This window comes from Macrobrachium rosenbergii, chromosome 25 (genome assembly GCF_040412425.1).
Source record: "Macrobrachium rosenbergii isolate ZJJX-2024 chromosome 25, ASM4041242v1, whole genome shotgun sequence".
Lineage (NCBI taxonomy): Eukaryota > Metazoa > Arthropoda > Malacostraca > Decapoda > Palaemonidae > Macrobrachium > Macrobrachium rosenbergii.
Window position 1 is genome coordinate 38133768 of NC_089765.1, and position 19513 is coordinate 38153280.

At 33.9% G+C, this 19513-nt stretch overlaps 1 protein-coding gene and 1 long non-coding RNA gene across 11 annotated transcripts in view; both read left to right on the forward strand.

Moving 5' to 3' along the window:
- LOC136852569 (serine-rich adhesin for platelets-like) overlaps nucleotides 1-5076 on the forward strand; it is a 144517-nt gene extending 139441 nt beyond the window's left edge. For all 10 annotated transcript variants that reach the window (XM_067127371.1, XM_067127368.1, XM_067127370.1 and 7 more), the window contains one exon: nucleotides 1891-5076. The gene's annotated coding sequence lies outside the window, so the exon portion shown is untranslated. The remainder of the gene's footprint in view (nucleotides 1-1890) is intronic.
- A 2728-nt stretch (nucleotides 5077-7804) lies between these two features.
- On the forward strand, nucleotides 7805-10215 carry LOC136852571 (uncharacterized). The gene is made up of 2 exons (XR_010857185.1): nucleotides 7805-8728; nucleotides 8776-10215. It is a non-coding gene; the product is annotated as an uncharacterized lncRNA (long non-coding RNA).
- The last annotated feature ends 9298 nt before the right edge of the window (nucleotides 10216-19513 follow it).

The following is a 19513-nucleotide window of genomic DNA, read 5'->3' on the forward strand; positions in this document are numbered from 1 at the left end:
CCATTATAGTAAGGCTCTTTTCCCACTCCTCTGGCCTTGTCTTTTTCTTTGTGAAGATTTTGTATATTCTGTAAGCTCATGGATGACTGGCTTTCATGCTGCTTTTATTAAATCGGTTGTTTTTCATTTGTGTTAGGGCCCTTTAACCTCTAGAGCTGTTATATTCTCTACTGGTCCCTCTTATTTTGCCAAAATCCACTAGTTCATGTATATTCTGTGAGCTCATGGATGACTGGCTTTCATGCTGCTTCTATTAAATCAGTTGTTTTTCATTTATGCTAGGGCTTTTAATCTCTAAAGCTGTTATGTTCTCTATGGGTCCCTCTTATTTTGCCAAAATCCACCAGTTCATGTTTATTTTCTACATTCAGATTTCCAAAATGTTGCCTGTATTTGTTCATTGTCAGCTTTTAATTTTTACAGTTCATCTTCTATATGCTTTAGCCCTTTTACATGTTTCCACACCCACTTTAATGTCCTGAATATTTTCCCTTTTCCTGCTATTGTGTTTAGATACCGATTCATTACTCCTCTTTGCCCTTGCCAACTGGCTTTTGGCCTCCCTCATCTTTTCCAATTCTACATCTCTATCTGCTTCCAAGTCTATCTTCTATCAGAGCTTGAAGGCTTTCATTTCTTTTCTTCAATTGTCTTCTTACATCTTGATTCCACCAACATGCCTCTCTCTCTCTCTCTCTCTTGCCACACTGCATACACATGGTACTTTTCTGTGCACCCTCCTTTTGATTCTATATTCACCAACACTTTTTCTTGATATTCCTTTTTTAACTCCTTAATTCTTCAGTTTCCATGTTTTACTTGTTTTACTGGCTCTTTTATATCTTTCAATCCATCACTGTCAAACTGGCTGGCAGCAATCTGTGCTGTATTAAGCACACTTCCAAGTCACATTTCTTGGCACCTATATAGATTCCCCAAAGGATTTACTCTTTAATGTATTCAATGTAAGGTAAAAGTTGATCAGCTAGGTTGGAAGATATTAAAGGGAACGGATGAGAGGTAAAATGCACTAAGCAGTACAGGTGGGGGCCAGTAGGATGGTGCAAAGAACATATCATTACCATCTACAAAGTGCTCCCTATGGGGTGTGATGATTCAACAGCAATTAGTATGATATAATTTATGAAATTAGAAGCAAAAATCACTTCTTTAAAGAACAGCAGGCACACCTCTGAGAGCCATATGAGCATACAACCCTTGACAGTAAGGATGCATACCTATGTGATCATCTATATGGGGAGAGGCAAGATGCTCAAATTTCATTCTCAGGAAGAAATTATAAAATAACTAGCAACCACACCATCCTGATAGATTAAAGAAAAGGTAGAGCAGATTACACCAATTTGTAATTTATGGATAAACACTATTTTATTAGTTGCTGAGGTGTCCGACAAGGATAGAGCAATGACTTATCTTTTAAATGCTAAAGAAATCCACTCCACTCTTGATTTTACGGTGCCCATTTATTTAAAAATATATTGTAATTCTGTAAGATCCTTCATAAAAGATTATGCACAAGTTATGAGTGAATTTTTATAAAAAATTTACCAGAGTTGTGCATTGTGACTGGCAACAAGTGATTGCATTAGGGCAGAGATAGGAATGTAAATTTTAGGGGGAAGGGGCTTTTTGTGGAAGGGGGGGGGGGGTTGCTCACCATTGTCAGGGTTTTGCTGTCTCTGGACACTTGTTTACTGTGTGGTAACTTATAAATGGTATATTAGTACTGCTTTATGAAATTTTAGAAATTATCCAATTTTACAGTTTTCAGTTAATGAATTTTAGATTTATTTGTTCTATAAGGCTTAAGGAAAATATCTTAATGAATACTTTTTTGTAATAACTGCTTACTTTTGCTTACTTTTCCAGATTTCTGCAGAGTGGGATGCCAGATGTTACATTACTACATATTAAGTTCTAATTGTACAAGGCTATGTTGGAAATATTTGTTCCCTTGGAAGTTGTGGAGTCATATGTCAATATATTTTTCCTGTATGGATATATTTTCTATTGTAATGTAGCATAAGCAACAGTGAATCCATTTGTTACTTGATGAGTGGGTTTAATCCCCATAAAATAATGTGTGAGATACACACAATTCTGTGATATCAAAGTGCATTTTATACAAGGAGAAGACTGACATTGTTTTATATACAAAACCTTCAGGCTGTGCCATTGTAAGTACTGTAGCATGTAAACTCCCAGCCTAATTTTTTGAAAGCCATTTGTAGCTTTATAAATATTAGACATCTAAAGCCCTTGAAAATTACTTTTCCCTTGAAACCATCTATAGAGAATTTGTGGTAAATGCCATGGCAGGTGTGACATTAAATCTGAATCCTTGAGGAGGTTGTTGAATCCCAACTGTATAGGGAGGTATGAAGAACTGATTTTAAACTTCATTAAAACTAAAACTGCAGTTACTAGAAAAGGCATGAAAGGTTATGACAGTACTGTGATGCAAAAAATCAAATTTAGTATGCCTTGAACCGCTTGTAATGTATATCAGTCTACTTTTTTAATTTGAATATTTTACAATGGCACCTGGGATTGCCTTGACACAAGTTCTCTCAGATTTGGAATGTGTTTTAAAAAGTGGATAAATAGTAACTTTTACAATACATTTCATTTTAAGTTTCAAGAGAATGTTAACTTTCTTACCTGAAAAAACTGTATTAGATTTTGATAATCCTCCATGTTAGTCAACATTTTAGGGTGAGGTGTAAATTTAGTTAAGTCCAGCCCGGGAAATAATTTAATATTAAAAGATTAATTTTTAAAAGTTATCTCTTAATTTGTAGGTATTATGTCAATAAACATATTCAGAAGCACACTTGAAACACTTCCAGATGCAAATGGAAAGGCATTTTGGTACGTTCTTGAATTTCATATCAATAAATTTGTCTTTAATTTTGCCCTCAAAAGTTAACTAAATGTTTTAAATAAAAGTTTGATCCATTTTTAATAACAAAAAATAAAATTAAAAAAGTAGAGTAGCAGAATTTTTTAGTGTTTAGAACAATGCATTACCTAGTTAACTTATATAAATAAGATTTTGGATTCAGCAACAAATAAAAAACTCGTCAGTAAAATCCCTCTTTCAGTTGAGAGGAGCTGTTCCTTTTGATATGAATAGATCCATGATAGCCTTTTTCAAAAAGGGTTTAAAAGTGCTAAGAATGTACTCAGGTCATTCAAGACCTTGGTTATAACTGTATGTTATCAGGAATCATGGCCCTCCGACAATAACTTCCCTTATGGTTGCTAACTATCAATGTTACTTCTGAACTTTGAGTATACTTTTGAAAAAATTCTAAGTAAGAAAAGATTTGATGAGCAGTATGTCAAAGCTAACTGCTTTGTAACTTTTTCATATACTGCTGTGCACTTAAGTTTACTGATACTCCAAATCTTCAAACTGAAAATTTTAAAGTCTGTGATGAGAAAATATTAAAATTTCATCATCATTTGTTTACCAGTCAAATAAAAAAAAATGTAGATTTTAATAATAATAAATTAGTTTTTTACTTTTACATAATAATTACAAAGTTTTTGGTTGTCAAGGGTAAATGATGCCATACTTGGTCCCCTACTGGAGGTCAGCCTAAGAATTTATCCTTCATTATCATGTTTACATATGAAAGCTAAGAGAGTGTGTCCTACAGATTGACTTCTACTCACTATGTCACTGCATTACTGAGTCACCTGTTGGCAAAACTATGTGAATGTTCGTGTGCTCCTCTTTTTGTGTTACACTTTTAAGAGGCACATCAAATCTAGTGAAGAACTCCCTACTCCCATCCATTCATCCTTTCCATTCTGTCTTTAAAATATGTACTTACGTGTGGAGGATAGTATATTCTTACTGCTGTTATGTTTATGGCCTATGGTTCATCTCAGATAGGTTTAGATTTATGAAGGACCTTTTTATCTAACTCATGATCAATTTGGTTTGAATCTCTTAAGTAGGATCAATTTGAAGTAGACACTACAAGACAAAACAGAAAAATATAAACTTTGATTTCCTTAGCATGTCCATCAACAGATGACCAAGAAAAATGCAAAACAAACTGCTCTGAAGAATCAAGAAACCCTTTTTATAAGTCAACAATAACAAGGTTTTACACATGCTACCTCCTCTTTACATACATTAACAATAAATTAGTGTTTTAGGCAGTTTGAATACTTGGTAAAAACTGTGCCCTGTAGAAAAATAAGTTCATCAGGTATAATGTTCTATATACACCTCTTCCACTATTTACAAAAGTACAAGGCTGTAATTAAAATTCAGTAGTTGGTAGTTAAAACACACCAAACCAGTTTCTTGAAATGCAGTGTAGATCTACTGAAACGTTGTGAAGAAATTAGACATTTGGAGTTTTATGGTTAAGGTTCCTAGTCTTTTTATATAATTCAATCACTTGCAAAAATCAAGATCTAAAATTGGTTCATAACCTGACTAGATTTACACACCTGTAAAAGTGGTCTTACATTACATGCGGTGGCAGCTTCTATGAACTTCCACTTAACTGGTGATAGTACTGTAGGTTATTCCTCTTGGCAAAGAAGTCCTGAAAACACACTTAATAAAGATTACTGAGGTAGCTTTTATTCTAAGACCAGCTCTGCTTGCAACATGTCATCTCATTAGCTGAGGTTAAATTTACATAATGGTTAAGCCAGGCTGAGTATTTCCCAGACTATAATAAACATTTTGTTATTCATACACAAGCTGTCTTGTTTCATATAGGTGTTTTTCAATAATCACCAAAAAATAGAACTTGGTGTTAAGTGTAACTGCTGCTACAGTTTCATAGTACTAAAGAGTAGGAAATTAGTAGAGGATGTCCATATTTCATTTAGTTTCTATTTCATCCAAAGATGGATAGGTTATCGCATAAATCTATCAGTCTGTGGTAATATCTGGCATTGATATGGACCATCAGCTGCTAGGTATGGCATTCATGAAGCTAATCATGTGTGTCTTATTTGGTGGGCTTTGGTCCATACAACAAGAGAAAGAACTAGTTCTGCACTCAATAAAATTTAAACTAATACTAGATTTATGTTCCCCATCCTCTTCTCTGCCTTCTTGTTTTTGTAAGGTAGTACCGTAGCCCTTATGTTGAGAGAGAATGGTTTGTTTCATATCCTATTACGATGTGAATAGAGTGAGTAATATTTAAAAGTAAACTGTGTGAAAGAATGATAGATGCTCCTCGGAGAACTTTCATAGAGCTCTTTGCAGCTTCAGTACAAATACAGTTCATGTTGTAGTAGTATTTTGGTGCTGATCCAACAAATATTCAATAGATTTTATGAAATCATTGGCAAATAGGGAAGTCTTCCTTACAGGATATTCTGCCAAATGATGATGATAATAGTTTCCAATTGCATTTGAGCATTGCTTTGTGTAATACAATGTATCACTTAAAACATTCTGTATTTGAAGTGACTTGAACATGAATATAAGTCATTGTCATTTCTACCTTTGAATATACTTAAATGCCAAGGTTTATCACTGTTGTCATTACTACTAATAACAGAAAAAGACATCATTTTATCTTGACATATAATTACAAGACAAGCAAACAATTTGTCAACTCCAGTTCACAATTTACATAGATGTAGGGAAAGATTCAAACTTCTCCGAGAGGTATAGCTGTGAAAATCCTCAATAACTTATTGTGATTGCGCTATCCTGAGAAAATGTCATATACATTTGAAATGTATGACTGAATAAGAGCATGCCAGCAAGGGCTTCGAGGTACCTTAAGTTGTAAATATATATATATATTTTTTTTCTAGGCTTCAGTTATGAAGGAATTAACAAAGAAAATGGATTAAATGTAATGGTAGATGTGGAGACCAACAGTAACCCTACAAAAATTGAATTTCAACTCAATCAGTCATACAGATAATACTAAACTCAGAGGAACAATGTTAATAAGTGTTTTTTTTAATCGAGTTTAAGGAAAATTGTAGAGTTGTGATAACTAGAAAATGGCCTTCATTTTCACGTAAGGGATATTGGATATAAGAATGGTTTTTGGAAGCAAGGTGGAGTGGTGCGTCTCAATGGAACACTGGTCTCTTACTGCCCCCTTTCCATGTAAATGGAGGTTCATTTTCAGTACCCACAACTGCATGGGTTGGAAGGGTAGGCTAAAGTTCTTTCCTATATATTGCTGCTTCATCATTACTTTCTTCTGTAAAGAGAAATGCAGTCTCTTGAATGACCATTAGCCTACTCGTAAGACGACCTACTGAACTGTGTTGGCTTAAGGCCATGAGATGTACATTTCATGACGTGATGTAACTAGTTATTCTCTTCAATGTGAACAGCAGGATTTAAAGGATATTTTCTATATTGAGGTTTCTAAAGTCAGTTCAGTGAAGAACCTTTCATTAATATTGGGAAGAGCATTACTAGTTGCATTTCAAAAATGGAGGATGTTGTCCAGTTCTCCATCAGACTTTATCGTATCATTTTGTCATCATCAACTGCAGGGTATAAGAAGATCCAGACTAATTTCTCTTGATGCATAAGTTGTTATTATTATTAACTTTCCTATGATTGCCAAAGTCTAAGCTACCTTATGAAGTATCTGTGTACCTGTTCAATTATGTGCTTTTGATGAATGAATTAGTGAAGTCAAACAAATGATGATGGTTATACTGGACAGCATTTCTAGGGTTATACTTATAGAGAGAAGATCAGTAATGTTTGTCAGTTATCCAAGCCCCCTCCCCTCACATCCACAATTCATGGTTTGAGTGTGGAGGCTGATAGGATTTAAAATCTGGCACCTTTTCCTGGCAGTCTATCTAAAAGTGTGGCCCTTAATTATTGTGACCAGGGAGGACATATTTTGATAATGCTTTAATTTTCATGTCAAGGTTATGAATGATCTATGCAGCAAACGTGTGCTTTAGAGCCTGCTCAGGAAAGTGTGTGTAGCCAAAGATGCATAGAGTGGCACAATTTTGTCTTAATTTATTTTTATAGAATTGTTTATTTTCTAAGATCCATGCAAATAACCTTAACTGTCTAGAAATATGACTTGCGAGTATCAGACTTCCCTTGCACTCACAAAGCTTACATTCACTATGCTGTAATTTTTCCCTCATTTAAGGTACTTAGCTGTAGTAGATTAAAAAAAAGCTTCAAATTGGGAATAAATAAACCATTATAGTATGTTGAATCTTGAAAGGTAAGGTACTCGTGTATTGGATATTCTGGTGCTTTTAATATAATGTCTTGGTAAAACTTTTTAAAAGCAGGTACTGTACTAAATGGAATTACAGTGCGGCAAAGTCATCAATAAGAATATAGCTCATTACTTCAAAAAAGAAACTTGCAACTTGACTCTGAGGGAGCTATACAGTAACTCACTTATCTGTGAGTCAGCTTGGTTACTGATGTAGCATTATTTTTTTCTTTACCTGAGCTGTAAAGGCTGCCTCACATTTAAAGTACTCAAGTTTCACCAAAGCACTGCATATTAGTCACAGTTTCTTTGGTTTTTTCATCACTTTATTATTATTATTATTATTAGTCTCTTGAAATAAATCACATCAAAATATCATATAATTTTCAGTTTCTTTGTATTATACATGTTATCTACTGACACTACCAACATGACAACTTCATTGATAAGAAAATACTCCATGAAAAATCTTATTGAAATAGTAGTAAATGATAGCTTTATTTTACTAAGATCTTGGAAGTAACCAAACCCCCATCATGAGCAGCAGACTTAAAATTAACCAGTATTTGACTATGGCTTGAAATCATAAATCAGAAAAAGAAAATGACAAGGAAAAGAAACATTAACCAGGATTTTTGGTTGGGTCCAAAACTTGTCTGTGGTGAAATATACTCTGCTCTGGCTTATGCCTTGTGAGATACTTTTCTTTTATTGCTGGCTGTATATTTTTTACGTGATAGAATATTGGTTTTGGTCTCATTTTACAACAAATCAATTAACTTTATGGTAGTATCTTTAAAATGAAAAACAAAACATTTTGATCAGAAAAATGCACTGAAGTTAGCCAAGAACAAATTTATTTGCTCTTTGTAGACGTTTTTTTTAAAACTAGTATTCCTTAACAAATTATTTTTGCACCATGAAAAACATGATCAATTTTCATTCCACTGAGATATAAATATGTATATAGTATTGCTATTTATGCCTTTACTGCATATAACAAATGTATAGGAAAATAAACAAAATTTATGATTTTCTATTTTAGATTATTCTTCTTGAACAGCACCTACTTGCATGGCAGATAGTTAAACCACTCCCAACTAGATTTCATCCCAATGTTACATGATGTCAAAACATTAATGGTGTGTTTTATAGTTTCTACAGATAGCATCATTTGATGTCATCAGGATCTCAAGAAATAGCATTTGCATGGCATCACAATCTCAAATAGTTAAGAGTACTCAGAATTTAACATTAAAATTTCCTTTTCATTTTTACAGATGTTCATATTTTTGGGACTCCTTCAAGGAAGATATTTTGATGCATCGATATTTTTTTTAAATTGGTTATATCAATACATTGTGGTGTTTATCGTAACTGATATCCCAGTTTATAATTACAGTATATCTACAAGGGACTTTTTATTCCTGTCCAGTATTTTTATTTATTTCCAAATAAAAATGTATATTCATGTGGAAGACTTAAATACAGTAAAGGTAATAACTTGTTTTCCCTTGTACTATCTTAGTTAAATACAATAAAGGTAATAACTTGTTTTCCCTTGTACTATCTTAGAACAGATTATTGCCTTGATATACTGGTAATTACAGTAAAATCACAGCGCATAATCAGGGATATTTCTTAATATCAAAGAACTTAGTCATTTAGGAGCCTGATACTCTAGACATATTCTAAACAGCTTTGTGGTGATATAGTGTAGTTTTATTTATTTATATTTATTTTTACGTGTGTGATTCACATGCTTAGTGTAGTTTTGAGTGACTTACATCACTAACATCTGATACTTTTGCAGTTCAGAGCATACTGGTATGAATGTTAGCTGAAATGTTGCTATAATAAAAATTAATGTTACAGAGCTTCATCATCATATAAAAGCTCAAACTCAAGTAACAGTTATTTTAAAACATGTAGCTTTGAAATTTTCTTTTATAACAGTACTGCACATATTGATAATGTTAATATGTAACCAAATAGTTTTATATCATTTAAAGTAATCTGTACCATTATATAGTTTCAACACAGTGAATTTAATAACTTTCCATGGAGTTTTTAGTAAAAGTTCTTTAATTTTTTTGTAATAAGCCTGCACAGGTAATTGTAAGTTTGAATTATGAATTGGTTTCCAGATCTAAGTTAACTCAGCAACAAGTGTGTATGCAAATGTAAGGCAGTAATATGTTCCTCCCTGGTCATATCCATTGTGATAGGTTTAGAACGGGAACTGAGTACCTGGAGAATTTATCTAAGGTTTATATAAAAAATTCTTATCCAAAAATTACTCAAAAAAATTAACAGCGAGGTGCAGACTCTGATCTGGCCCGAATAACCAGCAGTCACTGCCACGTTGTAGAAAATTCGGCCTGTCGTCTCCACAGTGGGAAATGGGCTTGAAGTCTTGAGACAAGTACTGCGAAGTAAAAATTAAAGTTAAAGAGTAAGAATTAAATATATATGTTTTTGTCTGTGCATAAACCATGATGTTATATGTTTGATAAGGAATTTTTGTTGTCTGTCACGCTGTTATTAGCTGTTTTATGTGTAAATGATGATGTACAGTTTACTGTTCAAGAGAAGATGGGTAGGATTCATGCTTTCTTGAACAGCAGTTTTTCTATTTCTCCAGATCCTCCACTAGCTCATAGATTCTTTATGTTGATGTTGCTACAGAACACAACAACAACCAGACTTGACAACACCACATGAGTGATTGATTTATGCTAGCCATATCCCTCTGCCTTGTGGTAACTACAGTCAGCAGTTACTATAAGCCCTATACAGTATATGTATATATATATAGTTTCACTGAAGATCATTATAAGAAAAAATCTAAAGCATCAGAATTTTGCTAGCTCTACAAATGGCTATCCCCCCTGCTTAAATGTGTGTATGACTGGTGGAATATTTGTATTGGTTTGCTGTTTATATTGAATCATTTTTTAATAAATATGGTGAAATCGTATAATTATTCACTTTAACCTCAAACTTGAGCATTGAAGTTCTTATATGTGGTTCATATATCAATATTACATACATAGGAATACTGTATTATGCACAGAGAAGATATTTTTACTAAGATGAATACTTTTCATATCATATCTATCACATTTGGGTCAACTATGACTTGGTAGTTTTTGCAAATGTAAACTGTATTTTGATTGAGATGATAGATTTTAAACACCTAATTCTTTGCTTTTACCACAAAAGCTAACATATTAATTTTAAGAAACCCCTCAGTACATGTTTTATTCAATGTGAGAGTTTGGTTTTAACTGGAGATTGGCAGAAACCACTGTTATCAACAGTCAGCTAGCTGACTGCCATGAAAAGTTTATCCGGGATGGAAATTATGTTTCCATTACTGTTTTTCTGGTATCTGAGGTAAAAAAAGAATTCACTGACCAAGGCTAAGATATCAGCTCTGGATTCCCACTTAACTGATCAAAGTATGGGTATAAAAATACAAACCTTAGTAGCATAACAATTTACTGAAGAGAGAGTGGAACTACATAATTAACCACAATCTAAGTCTTCTTTTTCAATCAGACAGTTGGTCTAGAACTATCATATTGAAAATCATATTTTTGGAAAGATATCTTCCCAAAGACTGTATTACCAACAAATGGCACTGATGCAACACTCATAAAGCTTTTCTGAATCCAACAGAACAATTTAAGAATTTTTAAGGAAAATTTATAAGGTAGGATGATATTTGCTACCAATTAAAATGAAATTTAACTTGATAATTGGCTGTGCATGAGTAGAGATGGGGTACAAAGAGTGAACCAACACAATGGATGACTCCTTTTAAATCTTATAATATTTGCATAGAGCGCTTTTAATCCATGGTACAGTAATAATTTGAATCATGTTGACTGCCACTGAATGACAGGAAAACCTACTTTGTCAATACTCTATAAAGATATTCACTATACAAATTATGCATTTGGCACAAGTAAGACTTGCATAACTATATTGTACAATAAAAATTAAAAGGAAACCACTGATGCTTCCAAATGACACTGACATCAAGGTAATGTATTAACCTCAACTTGCTATGCTAGAAGTCTCAGATGAGAGCTTAAGATGAAATTCTTCTCCAGCACGTTACTTACCTGGCCTCGGGTACAGAGGCTTGAGCAGTCAGACTGTGGAGCTGGCCTAAAGGAGTTCATTTTTATAAAGCAACATAACTTAAAACCTGATGTTTGGATAAGCTGAACATTTTTAAGTATCTAACAAAATTTCTAAAAGGGGTTTGTGTCTAAAACTTGTTTTCATTTGTTGACTGAAATTAAAATAATTAGACCTGTTTTATTACATTACTTAAAAATGGGGATTGTGTATTAAAGTGGCCATAAGGTATACTGTATGCGTATTAAACGTGCCCAATTTTTGTTTTGGTGATTACCATAACCATACTGTGGGTTTAATCTTCTTTAATTAGTTAGATGTATGATTCCAAAATGAATTAAATTTTTTTGTTTGCATATTTTTAAGAGCACATGCTAATGAGATAGGTAATCTATAGCTCTTGTCTAGCTGCAGCCTATGAAAAACATGGAAAGGGAAAAAGAGGAAGAAGGATGGGCTTAATCATAGAGGAAGCAATAAATAAACATCATAGAGAGAGACAGGTTATTAGAGATAGGAAAGGAAGCAGGAAAAGAATTCCAAAACTTGGAGGTAGAAGAACTGAAACTACCACTAGACTGCTGTCCAAGGATTATGCATTTCTGCTGAGTAATTTGAATGTGGGAAGAGGTGGTCTACCAGGTGTTGCAAGGCTGTCTGAGGGATGGAAGAATTCTTTACCATAACTCAACAAAACAGTGACTGAAATGGTACCTGTAAAAAAACAGAGAAACCAGCTTGTGGTAGAGAGGAAGGGGATCAAGAGATGGGGTGAGAGTGAAATCACTGCTCATATGAAATGTCTTACATTCAAACCTACTAAGAGGAGAGACAAAAGAAGTATCCCAAAACACTTAAAGCTGGGGCAAGTAATTCCAACATAAAACTTTAATAACTGGGATGAATATAAGAATTTAAGGAATCTAAACAATACTGTACACTAATTTTTTTATACATCTAGAAAAGGTGACCTCTCCAACAAAAGTCAGAAGCAATCTGAACACCAAAAATACTGTTAGAAGTGGCAGGTTTAATTGAATTTTTGTCAAAAATAATAGGACTGGAATGCAGATGAGACAAAGAAATAGAAAACAACTGTCTAAAAGGCACTGAATTTGACTAAGTGACAGAATATCCATTCATAAAAGCTCTCAAGATCTGAGTAACAGATAAAGCTATGGCAACTCTAGATGGATAACAATTAACAAAAGAGGCCTGGAAGGTAAATGAAGTAGAAATATGGAATGCTGAATCATAAGCAAAGCATGGATAGGAAAAGACGTAGACTAGAGAAGGTCACTGGTAAAGAGGGTGTAATGAACATGTGAAAAAACAGAACATTGAAGAACAGAACTAGAGACACAGAAGGGGGCAGATATTAAACCATCAATAATAACAACTATAAAGCAAATGGATAAAAAACCAGAGGAAAGGAGTGAAGCCATAGGCAGGAGATATGGTAACTAAGCTTTATTGAGAATAACAAAAACTTTGAGAGATGATCCAACGTCAGTGACACAAGAAAGGTCATCAGTTGATATGCCCTTAAGGAAGCTTTATTTGTTATAAGTGAAAAAAGCTGGATTCAATGTGTTTAAAAACAGTGAGACTTGAGTAATGTTTAGAATACTTTAGCATTAGTGCACGTTACACCAATGGGACAGTGGCTGGGGAGATTAGAGTGATTACCTTCCTAGGGACTGACTTGGCAAAATTATGTTTTCAAGAGGAAAAATAAGGTCAGGATTTAAAATAAAGTGAAAAAGACAAACGTGCAAAGACCCAGATTGCTTCCATTCTCCTTGAGGAATCAGGCAGGAATATGATCCAGGCCAGACAGCCTACCAACCTTTAAAGATGCAAAATCTCTATGGACCTACTGACCACAATACTGGGGAGTACATAATGTTAAACAGAGACAGAAAGCCAAAGTGAGGCACTTTTACAAAGAGAGTACGCTAAAGAGCCATTAGGATGGAAGAGAAAAGGAAAGTTAGACTTGCAGTCTCAGTTGCCAAGGCTTAGGCCTCACTGACCTAGGAGCCATGAGGTCAGGGTTTTGGCTGCCAAAATAAAAATCTTAATGAACTCTCAAAGTACCAAAGCTGGCACTGTGAGGAGGGAATCAGTGGGGGACGGATGAGAATTGAATTAATAAAAATATGGCAGCAATCTGATGATCAAAAGAGAGGAGATTTGAGCAAAAGAAAAAATCAAGAATGTTGGATGCATGGTCCTGATGATCAGGATCGTGCATAAAGTTGTGGGTACTATGTTACATTTCACTGATAAGAGGAAAAGGGAAGTTCTTCATTTCTCACAACAGCGTGGATGTAACTGAGCCACTTAGTGTGATGAACTCAAAATTCTCCTAGGTAGGGAACCTCAGTATGCAAGTGAGAGGAAAGCAAAGACTTATGGCAGGAGTAAAAAGAGTTGAAAAAAGAGGCTTAGTTTGTGGAATCAGGTGAACAATAAAAAAAAAAATACTGTAATAACAGTTATATGAATAATTTTTGACAAATACATGACAGGAAAAAGATTCAAGATCAACAAGTTTAATTAAAGGTGTACTGATGGTACAGTATGTACATAATTGAACCAAAAGCATTAGAGGAGAGATTTTATTAGGATTGGTGGAAAAAGCATTAGAGCAGAGATTTTGTTAGGATCAGTGGAAACATCATTAAAAAGCTGGATTTTGCAGAGTACATTAGGGGAAGTTCAAGCTAAGATGTGCGCTACAAAGGGATGGTTGGAAGCCAGACCATGAATATTTGAAAGTCAACAGAAAAAGTGAGTGTTAAAGAGGTCATGGAGACACCACACCTGCTACTTGAAGAGTCCACCCTGTCACCAATGGTAGAGTCAAAGCCCTCCACAGAGACTAATTGGGGCCACTTTTCTTGAATCCCCTCATCATAATATAAGTGTGAATTGAATTATGAAGAGATGAAACAGTGCAGCATATTCAGTGTTTTATGTATATGGGGGGGGGGGAAATGAGAAAAGGATATGCAAAACTATTCAGTGTAAGTGGAGGCAAATGGACCTCAGCAATCCTGCATAATACCGTGTGGGAATTTTTGTGTTCGATAAATTCACAATGCCTGCCGATCAGTCTGTGATCTTTCATGGTATACATTTCAGTCTGTATTTCTCCAGACCAAGGAAAAGTCATACTCCTTCCTGGTGCAACTTAGCAGAGGGAGATTTGTTTGTTAGAGGCCATAATGCATCTTGTAGACATATAAAAAAAATTTCCTTCATAATGTACACTGAAAAGACTCCATATGTAAATGGTAAAGGAAATGAAGTTACCACAAGAGATTTTGTTGTGTCAGTAGCAGAGGGTGATCTACCTACCATGGGCAACTGGAAAATTACAAGTGATCCTCAAATTCTTGAAATAAAATAGTATTCATTGTAACAATTTGGAAACATACATATGTGATACAGTGATCAGCAGATTATATATATATATATATATATATATATATATATATATATATATATATATATATATATATACATACACACATATATATATGTATGTATGTATGTATATATATATATATATATATATATATATATATATATATATATATATATATATATATATATATATATATATATGTATGTATGTATGTATGTATGTATGTATGTATGTATATATAGCCTAAAAGGCAATAAAAACCCACTTGGCTACGATGGTAAGGATGGGTCTATTCAAGCTCTGATAAGTGTGCCTAAATTCAACAGGTACGTATGAGCGGCAACTGACTTTTATCCTTCGGGGTCAGGTCGGACACGACATCATCCTAGTACTCTGACATTCTGGTTTGAATCCTGCTACGGACTACGGACATCTGAATTTCCGCATACTGTATTCTTACATTTGGATCTCAGGCTTTGTGGTGACAGGCATATCCAAACAGTGTGGGGATTCTGATTAGTTAAGAGGGGATTGTGATTACTATTATCATAATTACATATTTATCCGGTAAAAGTAACTAAGAGGTGTGAATATTGGGTTTCCAGCCATCTGTGTGTTTGTATGTACTGTCCTGCTAATGTATATATACAATAGCAGAGTTATACTAACTGGTCAGGATTAACAACTCAGTTTCATTTTTTCCTTTGGAAAATTATATATATATATACATATTATATAAATATATATATATATATATATATATATATATATATATATATATATACACATATATATATGCATATAACATACACACATATACATATATGTATATACAGTATATATATATATATATATATATATATATATATATATATATATATATATATATATATATATATATATATATATACACAATTATCAAAAGGAAAAAATGAAAATGAGTTGTTAATCCTGACCAGTTGGTAGAAATCTACTATGTATATGCTAGCAGGATAGCACATAGGCTACAAACAAACATATGGCTGGAAACCAAATATTCACACCTGACAGACGCACGGGGGTGGGGTGTAAGGTCACCATCCCTCGTGGTACCTGCCAGGTGTGAATATTTGGTTTCCAACTGTCTGTGTGTTCGTATGTACTGTCCTGCTGGCATATGTATTGTAAATTTCTAACACTATGTATGAATCTTATGAAAATGGCTTGGGAATAAAGCAAAAACTGGTCAGGATATATAAACATTTTTCATTATTTCCTGTGGATGTTAGACACACAAATAATGTGTCAAAGTGATTATATATATATATATATATATATATATATATATATATATATATATATATATATATATATATATATATGTGTGTGTGTGTGTGTGTGTGTGTGTGTGTGTGCGCGTGTGCGCATATAGATACACACACACATGTATATCATGTAATAAGGCGTAGAGAGAAATGAATGGCCTAGATCTTTCAACATCTCTCTCCTCACTCAGCGCCTTCAACATTTCCCAACCTGTCAGATCGAACGTTGGAGCAAAACAGTTTGAAAGGCATTTTTCTGCTCCTTTTTAAAGGAACAGGAGGGCAGGGCATGGGGTGTTAATAAACAAAAGGAGATCGCTTGATATCTGTTAGTAAAGAATGGAAACATATCTTGTTGAGTATTAACAAACCCCTAGACTATGCAGTTAATTGGCAGGTTATAGCAACTTTTTCTGGGGTAACCTTGATTTCACTAACACCCATGTTCCAAGCACTTTTCTAAACTTGTTCGTAAGGAGAGGCTTATATTCACTTTCTAAAAAAGCACTCGTTTATATGTATGTATGTATGTATTAATGTATGTATATATACATACACACACACACACACACACACACATATATATATATATATATATATATATATATATATATATATATATATATATATAAAATATAACACAACCACACACACCATATATATACATACATATATATATGTGTGCGTGTGTGTGTGAGTATAAGTATTATATCATATATCATATTGCATTACATCGTTTCCATCATTACTCCAATGTAAGCATTCTCTTTCGTCTCCAACCTCTTTTCTTATTATAAATTGTATGAAAATGGCAAATAGCAAAGGTGAAACATCATTCCCTTGTAGAACCCAACTACCCTTTTCAAAACCAGTTGACAAGAAATCAACTCGGCATCTGCTTCGCTTATACTTAATGGCAATGTTACAGTGATTCTAGCTCTTCCAAAATATTGGTTTGTGGAAGTTTTTAAATGGCATCTCGTACTCCACAAAGCCATCAGAGGGGGATTTTTAAATTCCATACGACGGTACATAACGTCTTGACAAAAATATTTAATCTTTGCACCTCTAATTTTTTTTAAAACCAGTTTGATCATCTCTAAGCATTTTATCAATTTCTCTCGCCAGCCTTTTAAGCTTCAACAATTACCATATATTCGTAAAGAAATGTACCTGAATATAATATAGTCTAGGATGGATATATTGAGTATTTTGAGGATCTGTTAAATGTTGGGGATATAAGAAAACCAGAGCTGAATGATGTATGAGTGGTAATGGTTAGTGTATGGCTAAAACTACTCGTATAAGTAAATGTCGAGGACGTGAGGAAGGCAATAAGAGGTCAACTTTTGGGAAACACCAGGACTTGAAGGAATTACGAGTAAGCTCCTGTGGTACAGAAGTGACAGCGCCATTGAATATCAGACAGTGGCTGTAGGCCATGAATGGATGAGAAAAATAAATGTTCCCTTGTATATAGACAAAGGTGACAGAGGCGACTGTAAGAATTAGTATACCAGGAATGTGTACGGTACGATTTTGACTGAAAAAGTAAAACAGATAACAGAAGGATTCATATGGAATGAACGGTGCAGGTACAAGAGGGTGTGTGGATTAAGAGTTTGTTATGGAGTAGTTTTGTGAGAAGCTTGAAATTGAAGGGGGAAAAGCACAGATAGAGGAGCAGTGAGAAGTTTGTAGAGAATGTACTAAATAGAGGATAAGCTGTTGAGAGAAATTTTCTATCAGCCTACCACCATGCTCAATATTTTCTACCTGACACCTATTCAAACCAACTACTTCCATTCTCCCACCTTCCACATTAATATTCACTGGCTCACCTTCCTGGTTACCACTGACCCAAAAACTACTATCGCTATCATATTTTACTGTTGATTTTCTCGTCCTGCAACACTTTCAACTTTTCTCAGGAGCTTCTGCAGTTTCTCTTCACTATTGCCAATCAAAACACTAATATCTGCAACGCGCCATTTACAACATTTTCTTATCCAATAACTTTGTGCTAACATCTGGTATATTTTCTGTCAGTCCTCGCATCACTGAATCCCTAAAGACGTTGAACAGCCAAACCAGTAATTTTCTCATAGACACTCTCAAACTAGTGTCATTTCCATCACTGAACCTTTTGTGCCATTTCAAAAACTCATCTTCTACACTACTGACCCTCAACAACATCCACATTGCCTCCCTACTAATTCTATCCTAAGCTCTCTGAAAACTGAAGAAATCTTAGATGACTAAATGCTAATATAGCCCAGATCCGTCTCCTGTCGCATTTCTTTGTTAATTCTCACTTTTATTATCATTTTAATTTTTGCTTGTACTCTAAAATTTCTGAGGATAGCTGACTAAAAAATAAATAAATGGAGCAGCACGGCAATCATTTTTGTCTTTCCCCGTCGAACTTTTTCGAAAATAAGAAAAGGCTCAAAATCAAAAAAAATTGAAAAAGCGCCAAAGGTGTGTGATCGTTTAATGAAAATTTCCTAAAAGAGAGAACTATGCCCAAAAGCCAAAGACACACACACACACACACACACACACACACACACACACACACACACACACACACACACACACACACATATATATATATATATATATATATATATATATATATATATATATATATATATATATATATATATATATATATATATATATATATATATGCGGAAACAGTAAAATTGGCATAAATGAAACTTTAGCATGGGCAGGAAGAACTTACACGTTAAAACCAATCCGATAAACGTGCAGTACTGATTAATGACGTCACGTTGTTATACGAATAACGAAGCGTCTTAGATATAATATTTATTGAATAAATTTTCCTTCTTTAAATCTTTGAGGTCGGTAAGTGACCATTGTAAGTTTGGACAAAACATGTATATTATTTACTTTTTACATAGCCGCAAAAAGGAATCGTTAACGGCAAATCCACTTGATTAACAAAGGATTCAAATCCGATCTCTAATTCTTTTAACATTCATCAGATCAGAAAAAATTGTACATCGGAAACTGCATAATGTAAAATTTTGATCTGTTGATCTCTTCTATTTTAAGGCTATATATTTATTACTAAAACTGTCTCCAACATCACTTGTAATTTCAAGCAAAACTAGATTGCACGTATCAACACGAATAAGCTCTATGTGCGACATGGCTATTTCTGGCACGCAATTAACACAGAAACAACGCTCTCATGCTTAATATCGCCACTTCTTGTTGTTAGACCGTCGTGTAAAAGCACAGATTTCATTTAAATAGTGCTCCAAAGTGAGAAATAAAATGTTGGGAAAGTGTGAAACTACTTTACACACTAAACTCCCTAATGCAGAATCCTCTCAACTTCCGGGGAACCACTAGGC